Here is a 17,969-nt window from a genome sequence, read left to right as displayed (position 1 = left end):
ATTTCCCTTAAGAGCACACAGAGACCACAGTCAGTCCGGGGCTGTTTTTTTCCTCTTCCTCCAGATCCCCAGTAAGGCTCCCCACTGGCACAGCTACAGAGTTAAGATCTCAGCTGAGTGACCAAACCAAGGACTCCATCACCTTTTTTGTCCAACCAGTGCTTAGTGTCCCTGCCTAAGAAGCGCACACACTCTTTGAGGTTTGATTTGCACACACACACACACACACACACACACACACACACACACACACACACACACCTGAGAAAGGCTGGCACAGGTTTACTAGCTATACTTCCTTCTGCAAAGACTATAAGGTAGTTACCACTGCCATCAGTCACTCCTTATCCATTGCTTTAGGGCCCTTAACAAAGGGTGTCCAGTCTTACTGTGTAACATTAATACTAATACAAATGGTAGTTTCTAAATGAAACAAACAGCTACAGGGTCCGCAGTTAAATCAACACAGCAGTAACTTGAAGTAACTTGAATTAAAATTAAAGAAGTAAAAATTAAACACAATAAATCCACAAAGTACCAACCAACTGTTTAATGAAGCACTTTTCATCCTGCAGATTACAAGAACTTCTTCAGATAAAATAATACAAGTTAACACTGTGTTTAAAATTCACTCTATTTACATCATGTGTTAATTCTGAACCAATTACCACTCCTTCCTCTACACAGGTTAAGTTAACCCCTTACTCCCCTTTCTTTTCAAAAATTATCCAAATGTATGTCATTGTTGTTTAAACAGACTTCTGTTGTAAAAAAAACATTTTCTGTTATTTATATATGTACCTAGTATGAAAAATGTACCTATTAAAAACGAACATTAGCTACTTAGGCTTCTTAATTTTAAAATACATAAAATAGAACAAATGTTATTGATACCAGGATATTGGCATGCATTTGCACGTAATTGCCACATACGTTCAAGTCTTTCTAAAATAAAGGAGGCTGGACCTCATCTAATATCTGTTATAACTTGGTCTATGGCTCTAAACTTGAATCTATGTTCTGGGTATTCAGAAATATATCTTGCTAGTGCATTTTCTTGTTTCCCCCTACTTATACTATAAAGGTGTTCATACACTCTCTCTCTCAACTTTCGGTCAGTTTTCCCCACATAGAATACTGGACAATGTTGGCCTCTAGCTACATACACTATAATTTTCGATTGACAATCAAATCTCTTCTTTGTGTAGTATTTTTTGTCCCTTAGCTGATATACTTGTCCTACTTCTATGTGCATACAATAGTTACACACACCACACTTTACCATACCTGGATTTCTAGGTAGTTTGATGCTTTGAGTCTTCAACATATTTTTCATATTCTTTCCTCTCTTAAAAAAAATTTGTAGTGGAATTGGAATGTCACCCTGTAATAAATTCCAGTTCTTAGAAATTATGTTCTTAAAGTCCCATGCATTCAGACGATATGTTGTAATAAAACTGTATTTCATGTGAAATCTTTCTGACCTATCTACCTCACTGTTTGTTGTTGTGTCATTAACCAACATTTGCATATAACTTTAATCTAAAATAGACTTATATAGTCCCCTAGTTCTTTTGTTTTGCACTTCTTCTGTCAGTTGTATGATGAGGGAATCAGGGTAACCTCTACTCAGAAACATCTCCCTCAAATTTACGCATTCTGCATAGAAATCTTCCTCTATGCTCACCATTCTGGTTGCCCTAACTAGTGGGCCTTTCATTACTGTCCTTTTTTGATGGTATGGATGGCAGCTAGAATAGTGTAGGAAAGTGTTGGAATACATCTCTTTCCTATAGATTTTACTTACGTATCTTCCTTGATTTTTATCTTTTTTCAAGTTCAATGTCTCAATATGCAATACTGTCCTGTCCAAAATTATAAATGAACCGTAAAAATTCTGTTGTGTTATTAAGGTGGTTCACTAAGTCTTGTGCTATCTTGACATCTCCTTTAAGGATAATAAAGATGTCATCCAGGAATCTTGTATAGAAGTAAAGAAGTTCGCTAATCTGTGGGCTCTTCTGAATATACTCTTGCTCCCAGTATGCCATGACCATGTTTGAAAAACTGGCTCCATATGGTGAACCCATTGCCACACCTATTCTTTGTAAGTAAAAGTCATTATCAAACGTAATATAGTTGTTACTGAGAATGATGTCAAGCAATTCCTCCACTAGACTTACTTCTGTTGTTGGCGCCCCTTTAGATCTCATTACATAGGATACCCACTCATTCCTTCAGTATGTGGGATAGATGTGTACAGGTCTTTCACATCTATGGTTAGGAAATTATATTCTTCTTGTATTCCAAAGTGTTTATGTCATGTAAGAAAGACCGAGTCTTTAAAAATCTGACTGTCTTGGCTAGCGTACTTTTTCAGTATTGAATCTAATGCCTTTGCACATGAATATGTTATACTATTCCATACATCTATTAAAGGTCTCATGGGAGGATTTTCTGTGCTTTTATGCACTTTGGGAATACCAGATAAGAGGGGAATTCTAGGGGCTGGCATAGTTAAGAAGTTGTACAGGTCTATGTCTATTTTTGCCCCAATAAACATGTTGTTAATGGATGCTCTAATTCATGAGTAAGCCACATTTAATTAATTCTTAGAAATGTTTACATACGTTTCACTCTGTAGCATACCTTTCATTCTATTCAAATAGTCTTCTGTCTGCATTATTACCAGTCCTCCCCCCTTGTCTGGTTTCATCACTCTAACAGACAGTTTTTGTAACTCAATGAATGCTTGCCATCCTGTTTTGTCAGTATTCAAATCACTGTACTTCAATTTGTTATTAACTTCTAAACAGTTTCTGAAATCTATTTCACAAATTCATTCAAAAAGTACCACTGTGGGGCGCATGGGAGGGTTATAAGTAATTGTTATTCGAAAAATATTCTCATTATACTCATGTTGTTTTAACAAAACAGCAAGGTTAACTTTCCTCGTGAAAAGTCTAAGGTCTAATAAAGATTTTGCCATGTCTGCATTACTTGCAGGTACAAAAGTCTGTCCTTTCACTAAAAGTTCAACTAATTCAGGCTCTAACTAGAAACAAGAGTAATTGTAGACTTTAAAGTCTTTCTTTTCATTCTCTATGATGTTACAGTACCTGTTTGCATTGTGAAGTTCAGTATTTACCTCCTCTGCCTGCGTCTGTTGTTGCCTCGTTGTGCCCTCCCTCTCTGAGGGTTGTGGTTTTGCGCTTGGTTGTGAAAATTTACAGAATGTTGTCCTTGACCATTCATGTTGTTTAGATGATTTTTATATGGAGATGCTTGGTTGTTCCTATTATTAATCCTTTCACTTCTTTGTGGGGGAACTGGTAAGCCCTGGTTGCCATTTATATTAATGTTGGTCTCCGTCACCACAATAGCTTCTGTATTTAAATTAGCTCCTCCTTGCTGCCAGTTTTGACCAGTTGAATTCCATACTTGTGATGATGGCAGTTTAGGGTAGGTTGAACCTTTACTGTAGTCCGCCTGGTCCCTGTTCAGTTTTTTGATTTTTGTAAAACGTAGTTTCTCCATGTGGTGATCTATACTACTGAATGTCTTGTACTCAAAGCGGTACCACTCAAAGTTAGCATCTGCTTTTATTTCATTGTCCACGTTTACAATATCTTTTGCTAAATTATCTGTGGCAATCTGATAATGTTTTAACATCAGCTCTAATAGTTTAAGCCCATGTTTGTGGAACAATTTAATTAAATCTTGATGGAACACTGAACCCTCCTCAAGACCTGTCTGGTATTGCCAGATACGTAGTCCCTTAGGGACTATTCTTTCTTTTATGCACTCAGAAATATGTTACTTCAAGTTGCAGTTTCTTATGTTTTAAAAGTTTATAGTCCCATGTTTTTAAATTAGCTATGATACTGTTATTACCCCCGGCCAGATGCCCCTGTTGTGCTGCTGATCCTTGGTTACTTAATATTAAAGGTTCGCTTAACCAGGAAGTAATATTTGGAGCCCCAGTAAGCCTCGGGGTTGTCACAGCATTAGTTACTGTTCTGTTAGTTTGCAAAGTCTCAAGATGTACTGTAGAATTTTCACTCAGCATACCTGTATAAGTCCTATTTAAGGTGGAAGGTGTTTTGGCTGAAAGGGTAGAACTGGACTGTCCTACCCTTATTTGGTTCACAGTGTTCATGCTGTTCCTTGACTGATTTTGTGCCCCAACCTCACCTAGCGAGTCCAGTCTTGTTGTCAAGTCTTCTACTCATTGGGAAAGCAACCTCATGAGCATTGTTAAATTGCCTAAGTCCTCGTTTTGTGACAAAGTTGTTTGAGTACTGTTAGTCCCCTCTGTAGCCATTTTACCACAACATCAAATCGGGAAAGAGCCAACAATTCCTAAATGAAACAGAGAGCTACAGTGTCCACAGTTAAATCAACACAGCAGTAACTTGAAGTAACTTGAAGTAAAACTTCCATGTAATAAATCCACAAAGTACCAACCAACTGTTTAATGAAGCGCTTTTCGTCCTGCAGATTGCAAGAACTTCTTCAGATAAAATAATACAAATTTACACTGTGTTTAAAATTCACTCCACTTACATCATGTGTTCACTCTGAACCAATCACCACCTCTTTCCTTTACACAGGTTAAGTTAACCCCTTACTACCCTTTCTTTTCAAAAATTATCCAAATGTATGACATTGTTGTTTAAACAGACTTCTGTTGTAAAAAACATTTTCTGTTATTTATATATGTACTTAGTATGAAAAATGTACCTATTAAAAACAAACATTATCTACTTAGACTTTTTAATTTTAAAAGACATAATGTAGAATAAATGTCATTGATACCAGGATATTGGGATGCATTCATACGTAACTGCCACATAAGTTCAAGTCTTTCTAAAATAAAGGAGTCTGAACCTCATCTAATATCTGTTATAACTTGGTCTATGGCTCTAAACTTGAACCTATGTTCTGGGTATTCAGAAATATGTCTTGCTAGTGCATTTTCTTGTTTCCCCTTACTTATACTATAAAGGTGCTCATACACTCTCTCTCTCAACTTTCAGTCAGTTTTCCCCACATAGAATACTGGACAATGTTGGCATCTAGCTACATACACTATCATTTTCAATTGACAATCAAGTCTCTTCTTTGTGTAGTATTTTTTGTCCCTTAGTTGATATACTTGTCCTACTTCTATGTGCAAACAATAGTTACACACACCACACTTTACCATACCTGGATTTCTTGGTAATTTGGTGCCTTCAGTTCCCCCTCTCAGCACAAGGGCCTCTCTATCATAACAAGGTTTCATCGTGTTAACAGGTTACAGATTGTGCCCCTGCTTCCTGTTTAGCAGTTCTACCATGCAGTTAACATCACTGACCTTCCTCACTATCATGTAGGGTCCCTCTCAGGCTGCCTGCAGCTTGTTGTGCCTGACAGGAATGGGAACCATAACCTGCTACCCCACAGCATATTCTCTGGCTTGAGCATTCCTGTCATACCAGACTTTCTTCTGCTGTTGGGCTTCTGACAGGTTTTCCTGGGCCAAACCCTTGAGTTCCCTGAGCCTTGTCCTGAAGCTTAGGACATATGTCACAACAGACTCCTTGTGGGATTCACACTCACCCTCCCACTCTTCACAAATCAAATCTAGAGGTCCCCTCACTCTATGCCCATACAGCAACCCAAAAGGTAAGAAACCTGTGGATTCCTGGGATACCTCTGTGTAAACAAACAACAGATGGGGTAAATATTTGTCCCACTCTCTTAAATTGGTCTACAAATGCCCATAGCATAGTCTTTACTGTCGAGGTTAACCTCTCCACCAGACCATTAGTCTGGGAATGGTAGGGGGTGGACTTTAGGTGCCTCACCTCACAGTGCTTCCACAGACAAACCAGCAGGTCTGACATGAAATTGTCACCTCTGTCAGTCAATATTTCTTTTGGGGAACCTACCCTGATGAAAATCTCTAACAAACATTTGCCACCTTTTCTGCCTCGATGAAGGACAGAGCCACTGCCTCAGGGTATCTGGTAGCATAATCTACTACCACTAGGATATACTTCTTCCCTGTGAAACTTGGGGTACTCAGAGGCCCCACAATATCCATAGCTACTCTCTGAAACAGCTCCTCAGTCACAGGTAAAGGCATCAAAGGAGCTTTGACTTTGTCTCCTGCCTTGCATTCTTTTTGGCAATTCTTACAGGTCCTGCTGTACCCTGTTACATCCCTGGAAATCCGAGGCCAATAAAAGATTTGCATAATACATCTCTTGGTATGCTTTATGTCCATATGACATACATAGGGAATGTCATGGGCTGGGGCTAAAAGTGCCAGACAGTAAGCTATGAGAACTACCAACTACTGCATTCTCTCACCCTCTAGCTCCCTCAAGGGTCCACTCTCTATATATTAACCCTTTGTCCCAGTACAGAGATTCCCCTTTTCTGAAGAATCAGATGCCTCCCTCGCTACCTCCCTTAAGCCTTGAAATGTAGGGTCTGAGAGCTGAGCCTGTCTCAACTCTCTCTTTATAACCCCTCCCAGTTCACTTTTCACATCAAATCTGGTATCCTCTGACAATGGTGCCTCACTGTCAGCCTAGGTACTACTACTCACCTATGCTGATGCATTCACTCTCTCCAAGGGCACATCAGTACCCATCAGCAGCTGTGGCTCACCTTCAGTCTCACTGCTACAGGGTAGCTCCCTCTTTGAAGTAACCACCTCACCAGTCCTGGCTTCAGGTGTGCGGTCTATCTGGGTACCCCCCAGGCAACCAGACCCACATGCCTGTCTCCAAGCCTGACCTGTAACTGCATGCACACAAGGTACTGCATTATCAAAATCATTCCCTATCAGGAGATCTGCAGGGATATCCTCAAACATGCTTACTTGCTTGGTTCTTTTTCCACCCCGCCTAGTCAAGGTGAACCCTAGACAAAGATATTTGGAATGGGGTTTAGTCTGCCCAAACAAGCAGTGCTCTTCTTTAACCATTGCAGATTTCCCAATGGTTAGGTCAGAGGCTGTGTCTCTCTTAGCAGTGGCCTGTTTCCCATCTACTAAGACAGGATATAACCTCTTATGGTAGTTTGGTACCCTTGTTGTCTCCAGATAACAACTTACTGCTGTTATTCTATCATTCCCACTTTCTGTCTCCCCTACCTTTTGTTCCCCACCTTACCTCCATGGATAGCTATATTCTAAATGGTCCCACTGGTTACATTTAAAAGATTTAACCCTTGATCTTGGCTGTGTACCTGAACTAGTGGCTTCCCCTGTTATTAGCTGACTCTGTTGGGGTGGTTAGGCTGCCCACCATGTGTTCACTTATATCCATGTGCAGCACTGGGTATCCCTTTCCTGTGCAGTGATGCCCTGCTTGCTAGGTACAGGTCTCCATTTTTCACCAACTTATATGCAGTGTTGCATTCTGCCAACCAGATCCTCATATCCTCAGGAAAAGTGCTAATGGCTTGTTCCCTCACCAAAAGGTCTGCCAGCCCTTCAAAAGTGGTGACCTGTCACCCACTCACCCACCTATGAAAATAAGTGCTTAACTCAGCAATATAATCACACACACTTTCATCTGCCTTCTGCCTATGCTCACAAAACTTTTTTTCTATAAGCTTCAGGTGTTAACTGTTAATATCAGAAAGTTTAGAAACAACAGTTACAGCTTTACCATGGAGTAAGGAGGTCAGGAACCATACCCAGAGCCCTTGGTCAACATTATATTGTTTACATACTCTTTCAAACATATTAATAAAACTATCAAAATGATCACCCTCTGTAAATTGTGGAAGAAATTTACTGACCTTTATTGCTTCTGGGGTTCAATTATTCCCTTCCTCATTGCCTCCATGACCCTGGTGAAGGGTCAGCATCTCCTTTTCATGTTGCCTCTGCCTCTCATTTTCTTCAGCTTCCAAATGTCTCATTCTCTCTGCTGATTCTAATTCCAAATGCCACAGTCCCTCTGCTGATTCTGCTTCAACCTCAAGTGCCACAGTCTCTCTACTGATTCCGGTTCCAAACATTTGGCCTCCAGTTCAAGTCTCTTTAACTCCAGATGAATTTTTAAGTCATGTGAGGAAAAGTTGAACTGTCCATTGTCTGAGAGCTGTACATCCCCAAGGCCAGTCTGGATGTCTTAGTGGTTGCTGGTCTGTGCTGCAGCTGTGGTTAAGGCTGCAATTATTTCTGCAGTCCTTTGGCTTGGCACATCTCAGCCAACTGGCTCCTTGACAGCTTGCCATAATCCTCTGCTGACATCCTTGCCTACTCTACCTGACTAACTATGCTAACAAAAAATAAATAAAACTATTGTGATATGAAACTCTGAATGTCTACCATGTAGCTGCTTGAGAGTACAAACACCTTCTTTAGTGATCACTGTTTATTTGCTACAGGAATTCAATATCCACACCACTAAATTCCAATATTTGATGTAGTTATCCCACCACTGCCAGCCAATTAATATGTGAAAACCCACCACAGGACCAGTAGTCAAGGAGCCTCAATCCTCACCACTGGCACCTGTGGGGGGGATGTTCACTGGGAGGATAACAGGTACACATACAATATTCCAGATGCAGCTCTCTGCATCAAGTGCAGTTTCCCTTAGGACCACACAGAGACCACATTCAGTCCAGGGCTGGTTTCTCCCTTTTCCTCCAGATCCCAGTAAGACTCCCCACTGGCACAGCTATAGTTGAGATCTCAGCTGAGTGACCAAGCAAGACCTCCAGCACTCTCTATATCCTATCAGTGCTTTGTGTCCCAACCCAAGTAGCTGACACGCTCTTTGAGGTTTGCTTTACACACACACACACACACACACACACACACACACACACACACACACACACACACACACACCTGGAAAAAGCTTGTACAGGTTTACTAGCTATGCCCCCTTCTTCACATACTATATCTTAGTTACCAATGCTGCCAGTCACTCCTTATCAGCTGCTTTAGGCATCTATATTACATAATCGAACTTTTAAAAGTTCAAACTTCATATGGTCGACACCGTATGATCAAACTTTTAAAAGTTTGAAAATGTAATAAAAAAAATAAACCAAAGAAAAAACCTACCTGAATGGCTTAAGAAGGGGGGAGGTAAGTCCCCCTGCACCCCCCCACACTCCACGCTCTTTAAATATACCAACTCCGAGATCGCACTACAATGCAGAAAGGGATGTCTTCCCATTCCACACTGTACGGAGATCTCCATTGAAAAGTTCAAACTTTTAAAAGTTTGATCATATGGTGTCAACCATATGACGTTCGAACTTTTAAAAGTTTGACAACGTGATATAGACCCTGCTTTAGTCTAATCTTACTGTGTAACATTAGTACTAATACAAATGGTAGTTTGACCAAGAGTAAGGCTATCAGGAGTGGCCCACACAGTGTCACCAAATAGATATGCAACTTCTCTCAAAACTTAAATATCTCTACACAGATCAGCCACAATGAAAGGTCTACATATATTTAATAATAAATAATAAAAGAACAAGAAAATACTCAGCATATATTGTCAAAATGACAGCAGAGTTCAAAATCACAGGAACTATTTAAAATAACACTGCAGTACAGGCTCACACAATTAAAGAAAAACAAGATCTAAACTAAGCTTTAATATATTCCTAACTGTAACTAAAATAATTACTATACACTAAAAACTTACTAATAGAGCAAGGCAGATAATGTGGTGAATGGTTCTTGTTGTTGTCAGGTCCAAGACAGAATACAGAATGTTCTGTCTCACTAAGAGACTTATCAAAATAGTATCTAAAATATTACTGCTGAGATAGCTTGCAGAATGACATCATTTCTGCGCATCTGACGTCTAGTTCCCAGGCAAAACCCCCACTGCTGAAGCTGGCAGTATTTAACATCTACTTGTAAATCTACTCATACAAGGGCTTTTGCTCAGATCTTTAACAGAACCTGGAAGTCATAAAAAATTGCATTCCTTCATGCTTTCAGAGTAGCAATTAGTACACCCTAAAGACATTACAGAAAGCTTCCTAATACAGACTTTGTGTCTCTAGCTGCATTGAAACCTGAGAGATAGCCTCTTTATGGCATAGCCTATAAAGTAATTTAATTTCAAATATTTTTCTAAAGTTGCTGGACTGAGGTTAACCCTCCAGTTTCCTCTGTTAATATATACATTTAAACAGTTACAATAGTGCATGTACATTTCTGTTCTCTTCCACTAGGGCACACTCTGGATACATTGTAAGCACAAGCACTTTACAAATACCTTTTCAACACAAACATCTGTACAAAGCATGACATACAGTTCTAATACATTTGTAACACCAGCATATTTTATAAATCAGTTTGATATTCACAAATGGCATACAATTATTTATAAAATTCCAGCTAGTTGTGCTGGGAGTACCTCCTTTTGTCACAAATCTGTTTAAAAACTGTTAGAAAATGTCACCATTAGATCACTTCTGAGCTTTATTAAATAGTCCTTACAATTTCCCTTGCCACTATAGAATACATGATTGCTTATTTAACAGTGTATCTTACTGGCCTTACCAAAAGCATGATATCTCATGACATTTGTGAGGTGTTAAAGAGTATTAAAGTCAGCAAAATGAATTACAAACAATATGGTACAGTTATAACAGAAGCAACGTTGATCCAAACTGGAAACCAGAGGTGATACAAATATGATTAAAATGAAGGCATCCAAACACTAGACAAGGGAAATACCATACTATGTCCTGTAAGTGCATTAAATTATATAAAAGTAGTTCTAAGCAGCTATTCTGCTACAGTGGTAGAAATGTCTAAAAGACAAGCTAGTGCAAGCCAGTGGCATGACAGAGAGGGATAGAGCCCTAACTACAGCTCAGCTGACCAAATTTTGACAAGTGGCTCAGATGTCTGTCTGCTGATAGGAAATTATGGGAGCACTCATCCCATTGGTGACTCATCTAAGGAGCTCCCTGAGGAGAGGCATTGTCCATAGAAAGAGTATCCCTCAAATGTTAGTAGGCAAGCACAGGGATCAAGGATTGGAAACTAGGGGTAAGTTATAATTTAAAAAATCCACAGACTGAAGCAGTGACGGCAACCTCCCACCCCCAGGATGTCCTCACGGTCTGCACCAGCCTGAGCCCAGAACTGGAATTAGTCCTGGGATAAGATGAGTGGCTGGTGGTCACAGTAATGGAGGGAGACAGTGGAGTGCATACCTTAAGACTGACATAAGGGCCAAAAAAGACTAGACAGTGCAGGGATGGTTAAGTCATGATAATAATAATAAATTATCAATACATGGTTACAAATGTTATTTATACAAAATAATACAATATCATGTCTTGCTTGGTTTCCTTTTTCTCTAAACTCTACTCACCAGTTATCACATTCCACTCAATAAATCACACTACTATTACCCTCCTTAATGATTATACTAGTAAAAGAGTTATTGGTGTAGCCATTGCATACTCAAAAGTTTTTAATCTTGCAGTGCATCCCATACAAATATTAAACATTAAAAGTATTGAAGGCTTAGAAGCTGTACTTAAAATTAACTCACAAAAAGTCAATATGTATAGCACTGTTGTATATATCTTCTAGTCCAAACAATTCAGCTTTTGAAGACATGTTATTATGGATAACTATATACATATTACTTGAAAGAATAATCCTAGACAACCTTAACATTGTGCAACTTGTAAGTCAAGGAATCTAGTTTATTTGGCTGAGTGCCAGTCCTGCAGGATGTTTTACGTGGGCATGACCACCAGATCCCTGAGAGAACGGATCAGAGAACACATATACGCAATATCCAGGAGTAATGCATTGAATGCATTAGCTAGGCATGTGGTTGAGGTTGGTGACAACCACACCTTCAAGTTTCATGTTCTTGAGTTGGTAAAGACAGGCAATAGGTTAGGAAATGTCAAAAATAGAGTAGAAGAGCAAGAGGGCAAGTGGATTGTGAAATTACAGGCAAATAAGTTTGGACTCAATGAAAGGCTTTCCATCAAGCCTTTCTTAGCTTCCAGACCCTTAAATCATTAGAATTACTCATTTATTTTATTTTATTTTATTTTATTATTATTATTCATTCACTACCACTATCTCTTTATGTTTTTATCACAATGCATTCTGATCTATTCATGTGCCTAATGTCTGTAATGTTTTTAGTACAGGATGTCAACAACATATGATTTTAAATAATACTTTTTTCTATGAATGTTTGTCCCTTTAAATTAAATTAAATTAATTATGACATCATGTGATCATGTGTTTAAAAGGAGCTAGTTTTACTTGGTTTTTATGTCTGAAGAAGCGTTGGGTGTCAACGCGGCGCTAACTTTTATGACTTGCTGCAGCTCCTGTTTGTTTGGAATAAACGAAGCTTTCTCTCAATAGACTGTCATTTGGAGTTATTTGCTGACAAGTTTGTATTTCAGCTGATGGTGCACTCTTTATTTTCTTTTTGTATATGACTCTGACTTTTGAATAAGAGTGCTTTACCTGGCAGAGTGTGTTCTTTCTTCAGTTATTGTAGCTACCTACTTTTACATTTCTGCCAGGACATGGCTGCTGAATCCAGTTTACCTCTACCGAATCAACAAGCTGACAAATTGTTTGATTTAAATGGACTAGTGGACTTCAGTATTAATCCTCTACTTAAACTCACCACCTCAGACTTGAATGTTTCAAGTAATGACACAGATTTTTTCAAGCACAACATGGACTTGACCATGATGACCAGGAACCTTGAGAATAAAATGTACAAATTACGTACTATCCAATGGCAGAGACTTCACATGGAAGCCTGCCTCAATTTTAAATTAGTGCCACGAGGGTTAAGGATTCTTAAAATGCCGACTTTCGGCAATTCACAACCAAGACTATTAGCATTATGGCAGAAATGCAACCTTGACACCAGCTTTTCTTATTTGAGTATTCTGATTGAACACTATGATCTTTCCATCAATGAATTAAAGACTGACATTATCAGTATATACACTGAGTTAAGTGGGAAGCTGAACAGTGAACAGCGTGACATTGTGCTTGGTGATTTGAAACAAATGCTATCTTCCCTTGATTTAAAGTGCTTGCGTGACAAGAAACGCAAGCTACAGAGAGATTTTTAGATTTTAGACATTCCAGGGTGTTCTCATGGCGAGAGAACCACGCTTCCAGACCCAATCCTATCAGTGGTCCATCCATATCTTCACATCCGCCTTCTGCTTCACCTGAAGAGCTATGCGTAACTCAGCTGGTTATTCCTCCTTCACTGACGTCATTGGAAGAAGCCACTGTATCGGAGTTTCCAGTTTCTGCTCCTCCGGACGATGTTAGAGAACCTACTGATTGTTTGAATCAAGGCGTACCACCACGTCCATGCATCATTACAACGCAAGCACTCATTCATCCTGATCCTGGTTCCGTCCTAGTGCCACGTCCAGAGCAAACTGCATCTGTTAGACCGAAACTAAATGAGTCACGTAACAAACAGCTTACCATTGACTCCTTTGTCACTCCACATGAAGAGGAGCTCTTCGCACTGGGGGAGGGCCTTCCTTCTTTTCCCTTACCTTTCAGACCCCAGGAGAAAAGGACTTGGTCGCCGTTAATGAGAACCAACAAGAGAAAATTCGTGGAAGAGGAAACACCACACACCAAGAAAGTATGGCGACAGAAAACCTAAGTGGTAACTTTTTACCTCCTGTAACTAGTGACTCAGATTGTTTAGTGGTTAATATTTCCAAATATAGTTTGAGTGAATTTGAATTGTCTATTCTCAATAAGGGTTTAGGATTTATTCCCTCCCATGGCAATGATGTCACTGACATCGTCGTGGATGTGAAAATGTTTACCAGAAATCTAGCACTTAAACTATTATATGATAATAATGATGAAGCAATGCATAAACATACTGCCTTTAAAAAGCCTTCCACTTTCATTCCTCCTTCGCATCCGCTATTAGAAGCCTTTGAGCAAGCGGTAGAGGATGATTTATTCAAGCTGTATAATGATAGTCAAGCTAAACCACATTTTGTGAATCTGACTAAACAAGAGAAACAAGCCTTAGATGACCTAAGAAGGAATGATAGAATTGTTATTAGACAAGCAGACAAGGGTGGAGCCGTCGTTGTTATGGACAACTCCACCTATAGCGATAAAATGATAGCAATGTTATCTGATGCAGATACCTATTTACCTATCTCTGCACACAGTTTAAATAATACCATTAAAAATGTTCATGCCATGCTATACGATTTATTACTGACTAGTGTCATTGATAATGGTTTATATGTTTATTTTGTAGTTGATAAGCCTCTAATACCATCTTTTAGAGGCCTCCCCAAAATACACAAAAATGTTACTGACCCACCCTTGCGACCAATAGTATCCAGCAGGGGCTGGCTCACAGAGCCGCTATCGATTTATTTGGATAAAATTTTGAAACCAGTAGTTCTGAATACTAAGCACATTTTGAAAGACACTACAAATTTTTTAGAGAATTTAGCGACATTTGTACAGTCTTTTCCTATCGATGATACGTGCATATTAGTAACCTTGGATGTCAAGTCCCTTTTTACTTCAATACCTAACAATATAGGTTTGGAATACATGAGAGATTTCTTGACGAAGAGTGATTTGACAACGCATATGGTTGATAGATGTGTGTCCTTACTTGAGATCGTTCTTGAAAACAATGTGTTATGTTATGGGAGCTCTTATTACCTACAAACCAAAGGCGTAGCGATGGGCACTCCATGTGCCAACGCTTACGCCAATTTGGTCTGCACAATGGGAACAGCTGTTTGTGTTTAATCAGGACTCTGCTTTTCTTGACTCATTACTATTCTATAATAGATTTGTGGACGATGTCATTTTATTGTGGGGAGGAACAACTGAACACCTTTTAGAATTTGTATGCTATCTCAATGGAACAACTGACTTTCTGAGTTTTGATTCTACTTATTCTCTTGAACATATAGACTTCCTAGATGTGAGTATAGTTAGGACAAGTCATGGTTTTGAAACAGAACTGTTCAGGAAGAGTTGTTGGAGGAATAATCTACTTCATAGAAACAGCATGCATCCCCAGCACATATATAGGAACATTGTTCAGAATCAGGTCACCAGAGTCTCTAGATTAACCTCCACTGACACTGCCTTCCAAAGACACACGAAAGATTTATTAGACAACTTTATAACAAGGGGATACAACAGGAACTCTGTACTCACAGCTGTTTCAGAAGGTGATCTGAGAAGGGACAACGTAGCTATGCCCACTATTAAGAAACATGACATTCCTTGCACATCTACCCGACGTCGTCCAGGGCTCTAACAAACAGGATTACTATTCCATATACCAACAAGAACAAATATGTTTTGGATATTTTTCATAAACATTGGAACCTTCTTATGATCGATGAGAACATTAGATCTCTAGTAGATAACAAACCCAGAGTAGCTTATAAGAACATGTTGTCATTGAATAGGCTACTTTGTTATGATAGAGTCCATACTAATGACAGCACATGTTCAAGGCTTGGCACTTTTGCTTGTTCATCCTGCAATCAGTGCAGATACATAGCCAATACCCATACGTTCACACATCCTATCACACAAAGAAGTTATGATTTCAAACATTGTGCAACTTGTAAGTCAAGGAATCTAGTTTATTTGGCTGAGTGCCAGTCCTGCAGGATGTTTACGTGGGCATGACCACCAGATCCCTGAGAGAACGGATCAGAGAACACATATCGCAATATCCAGGAGTAATGCATTGAATGCATTAGCTAGGCATGTGGTTGAGGTTGGTGACAACCACACCTTCAAGTTTCATGTTCTTGAGTTGGTAAAGACAGGCAATAGGTTAGGAAATGTCAAAAATAGAGTAGAAGAGCAAGAGGGCAAGTGGATTGTGAAATTACAGGCAAATAAGTTTGGACTCAATGAAAGGCTTTCCATCAAGCCTTTCTTAGCTTCCAGACCCTTAAATCATTAGAATTACTCATTTATTTTATTTTATTTTATTTTATTATTATTATTCATTCACTACCACTATCTCTTTATGTTTTTATCACAATGCATTCTGATCTATTCATGTGCCTAATGTCTGTAATGTTTTAGTACAGGATGTCAACAACATATGATTTTAAATAATACTTTTTTCTATGAATGTTTGTCCCTTTAAATTAAATTAAATTAATTATGACATCATGTGATCATGTGTTTAAAAGGAGCTAGTTTTACTTGGTTTTTATGTCTGAAGAAGCGTTGGGTGTCAGCAGCGCTAACTTTTATGACTTGCTGCAGCTCCTGTTTGTTTGGAATAAACGAAGCTTTCTCTCAATAGACTGTCATTTGGAGTTATTTGCTGACAAGTTTGTATTTCAGCTGATGGTGCACTCTTTATTTTCTTTTTGTATATGACTCTGACTTTTGAATAAGAGTGCTTTACCTGGCAGAGTGTGTTCTTTCTTCAGTTATTGTAGCTACTCACCAGTTATCACATTCCACTCAATAAATCACACTACTATTACCCTCCTTAATGATTATACTAGTAAAAGAGTTATTGGTGTAGCCATTGCATACTCAAAAGTTTTTAATCTTGCAGTGCATCCCATACAAATATTAAACATTAAAAGTATTGAAGGCTTAGAAGCTGTACTTAAAATTAACTCACAAAAAGTCAATATGTATAGCACTGTTGTATATATCTTCTAGTCCAAACAATTCAGCTTTTGAAGACATGTTATTATGGATAACTATATACATATTACTTGAAAGAATAATCCTAGACAACCTTAACATTGGTTGGAATAAGTGTTTTCACAAAATTCTTTATGTTATCAATCTCTATGGATTAACACAGCTAATACATACGACCACATAGACAGATAGAGTTAATGAAAAAGAAAACATTTTTGGACTGAATACTAACAAATAAACCCACAAAATATTTAATCTCCCAGAGAGTATTATTACATATTTCTTGACACTGAGTTTTAAACAGTTGCCACAGTGCCAGTTGTTTGTCTGTGTTATCCCTTCCTGGAGGATATTAGTATCTTAGGGGATTTTAAGACTGCTCCAAGTTTGCAGTCATTGCCCTTGATGTTAGCCTTAACTTCCGAGAAGTAGATCCCAAAAAGGAGTGTACCCAGAACAGAGTCCTGAGAGATTCCACTAGTGACCGGCCACTTTGATCTTAACTTCTGTCCTATCTGAGAGCCAACTGGCTATCACACATGTAACAGATCCCAAAAAGGAGTGTACCCAGAACAGAGTCCTGAGAGATTCCACTAGTGACCGGCCACTTTGTGGAAGTGGACTCTCCCATCTTAACTTCCTGGGTCCTATCTGAGAGCCAACTGGCTATCACACATGTAACATAAGAGTTTATGTGTAATTCTATGAGACTTTTTATAATGTCTGAGAGCGGTATTGTGTCAAATGATTTGGCCAGGTCAAGGTAGGCAATATGCTCCATTTTGCCTTTATCCATTACCTTGATGACCTTTTCAAAGATTTCTACCAAGATGAGTATGCATGATCTGACTTTGGCAAAACCAAAATGGGTTGGATCCAGTGATACCACAAACATGAACAAAGTCCCAAAAGGCAGTTTTATTGAGCGCTTTCGTCAGTTTACATCTTATGACTTCTTCAGAATAAATGAAAAAGATGTAACAAACATATTTAAAAGCCAGATTACAGTAACATGACATCAAAACAGCCAATAAAAATAGATTAAAACAATCAATTAATTACCCTCCTATCAACAAAGCACAGTCCTTAAACACAATAAGAACATAGCTTTAAAAAACTAGCAATACTGAAGGTATGATTAAGTCCTCTAGGGGGTCTGGGCATTCAACTTTATCTGCCAAAGAAGTTCTCTAAACACCACCATGTCTGCCCATGATCCCCCACAAAGGTCTTTGTTAACCCCTTCTATAACAAGAAATTTAAA

At 38.8% G+C, this 17,969-nt stretch overlaps 1 protein-coding gene across 3 annotated transcripts in view; it reads right to left on the bottom strand.

The window, feature by feature from the left end:
* Positions 1–17,969, bottom strand: part of CAPSL (calcyphosine like) — a 607,395-nt gene that overhangs the window by 324,759 nt on the left and 264,667 nt on the right. The window lies entirely within an intron of this gene.

This window comes from Protopterus annectens, chromosome 1.part0 (genome assembly GCF_019279795.1).
Source record: "Protopterus annectens isolate FY-2018-M chromosome 1.part0, PAN1.0, whole genome shotgun sequence".
In the NCBI taxonomy this organism is placed as follows: Eukaryota; Metazoa; Chordata; order Ceratodontiformes; family Protopteridae; genus Protopterus; species Protopterus annectens.
This window is presented reverse-complemented; position numbering and strand designations above follow the sequence as displayed.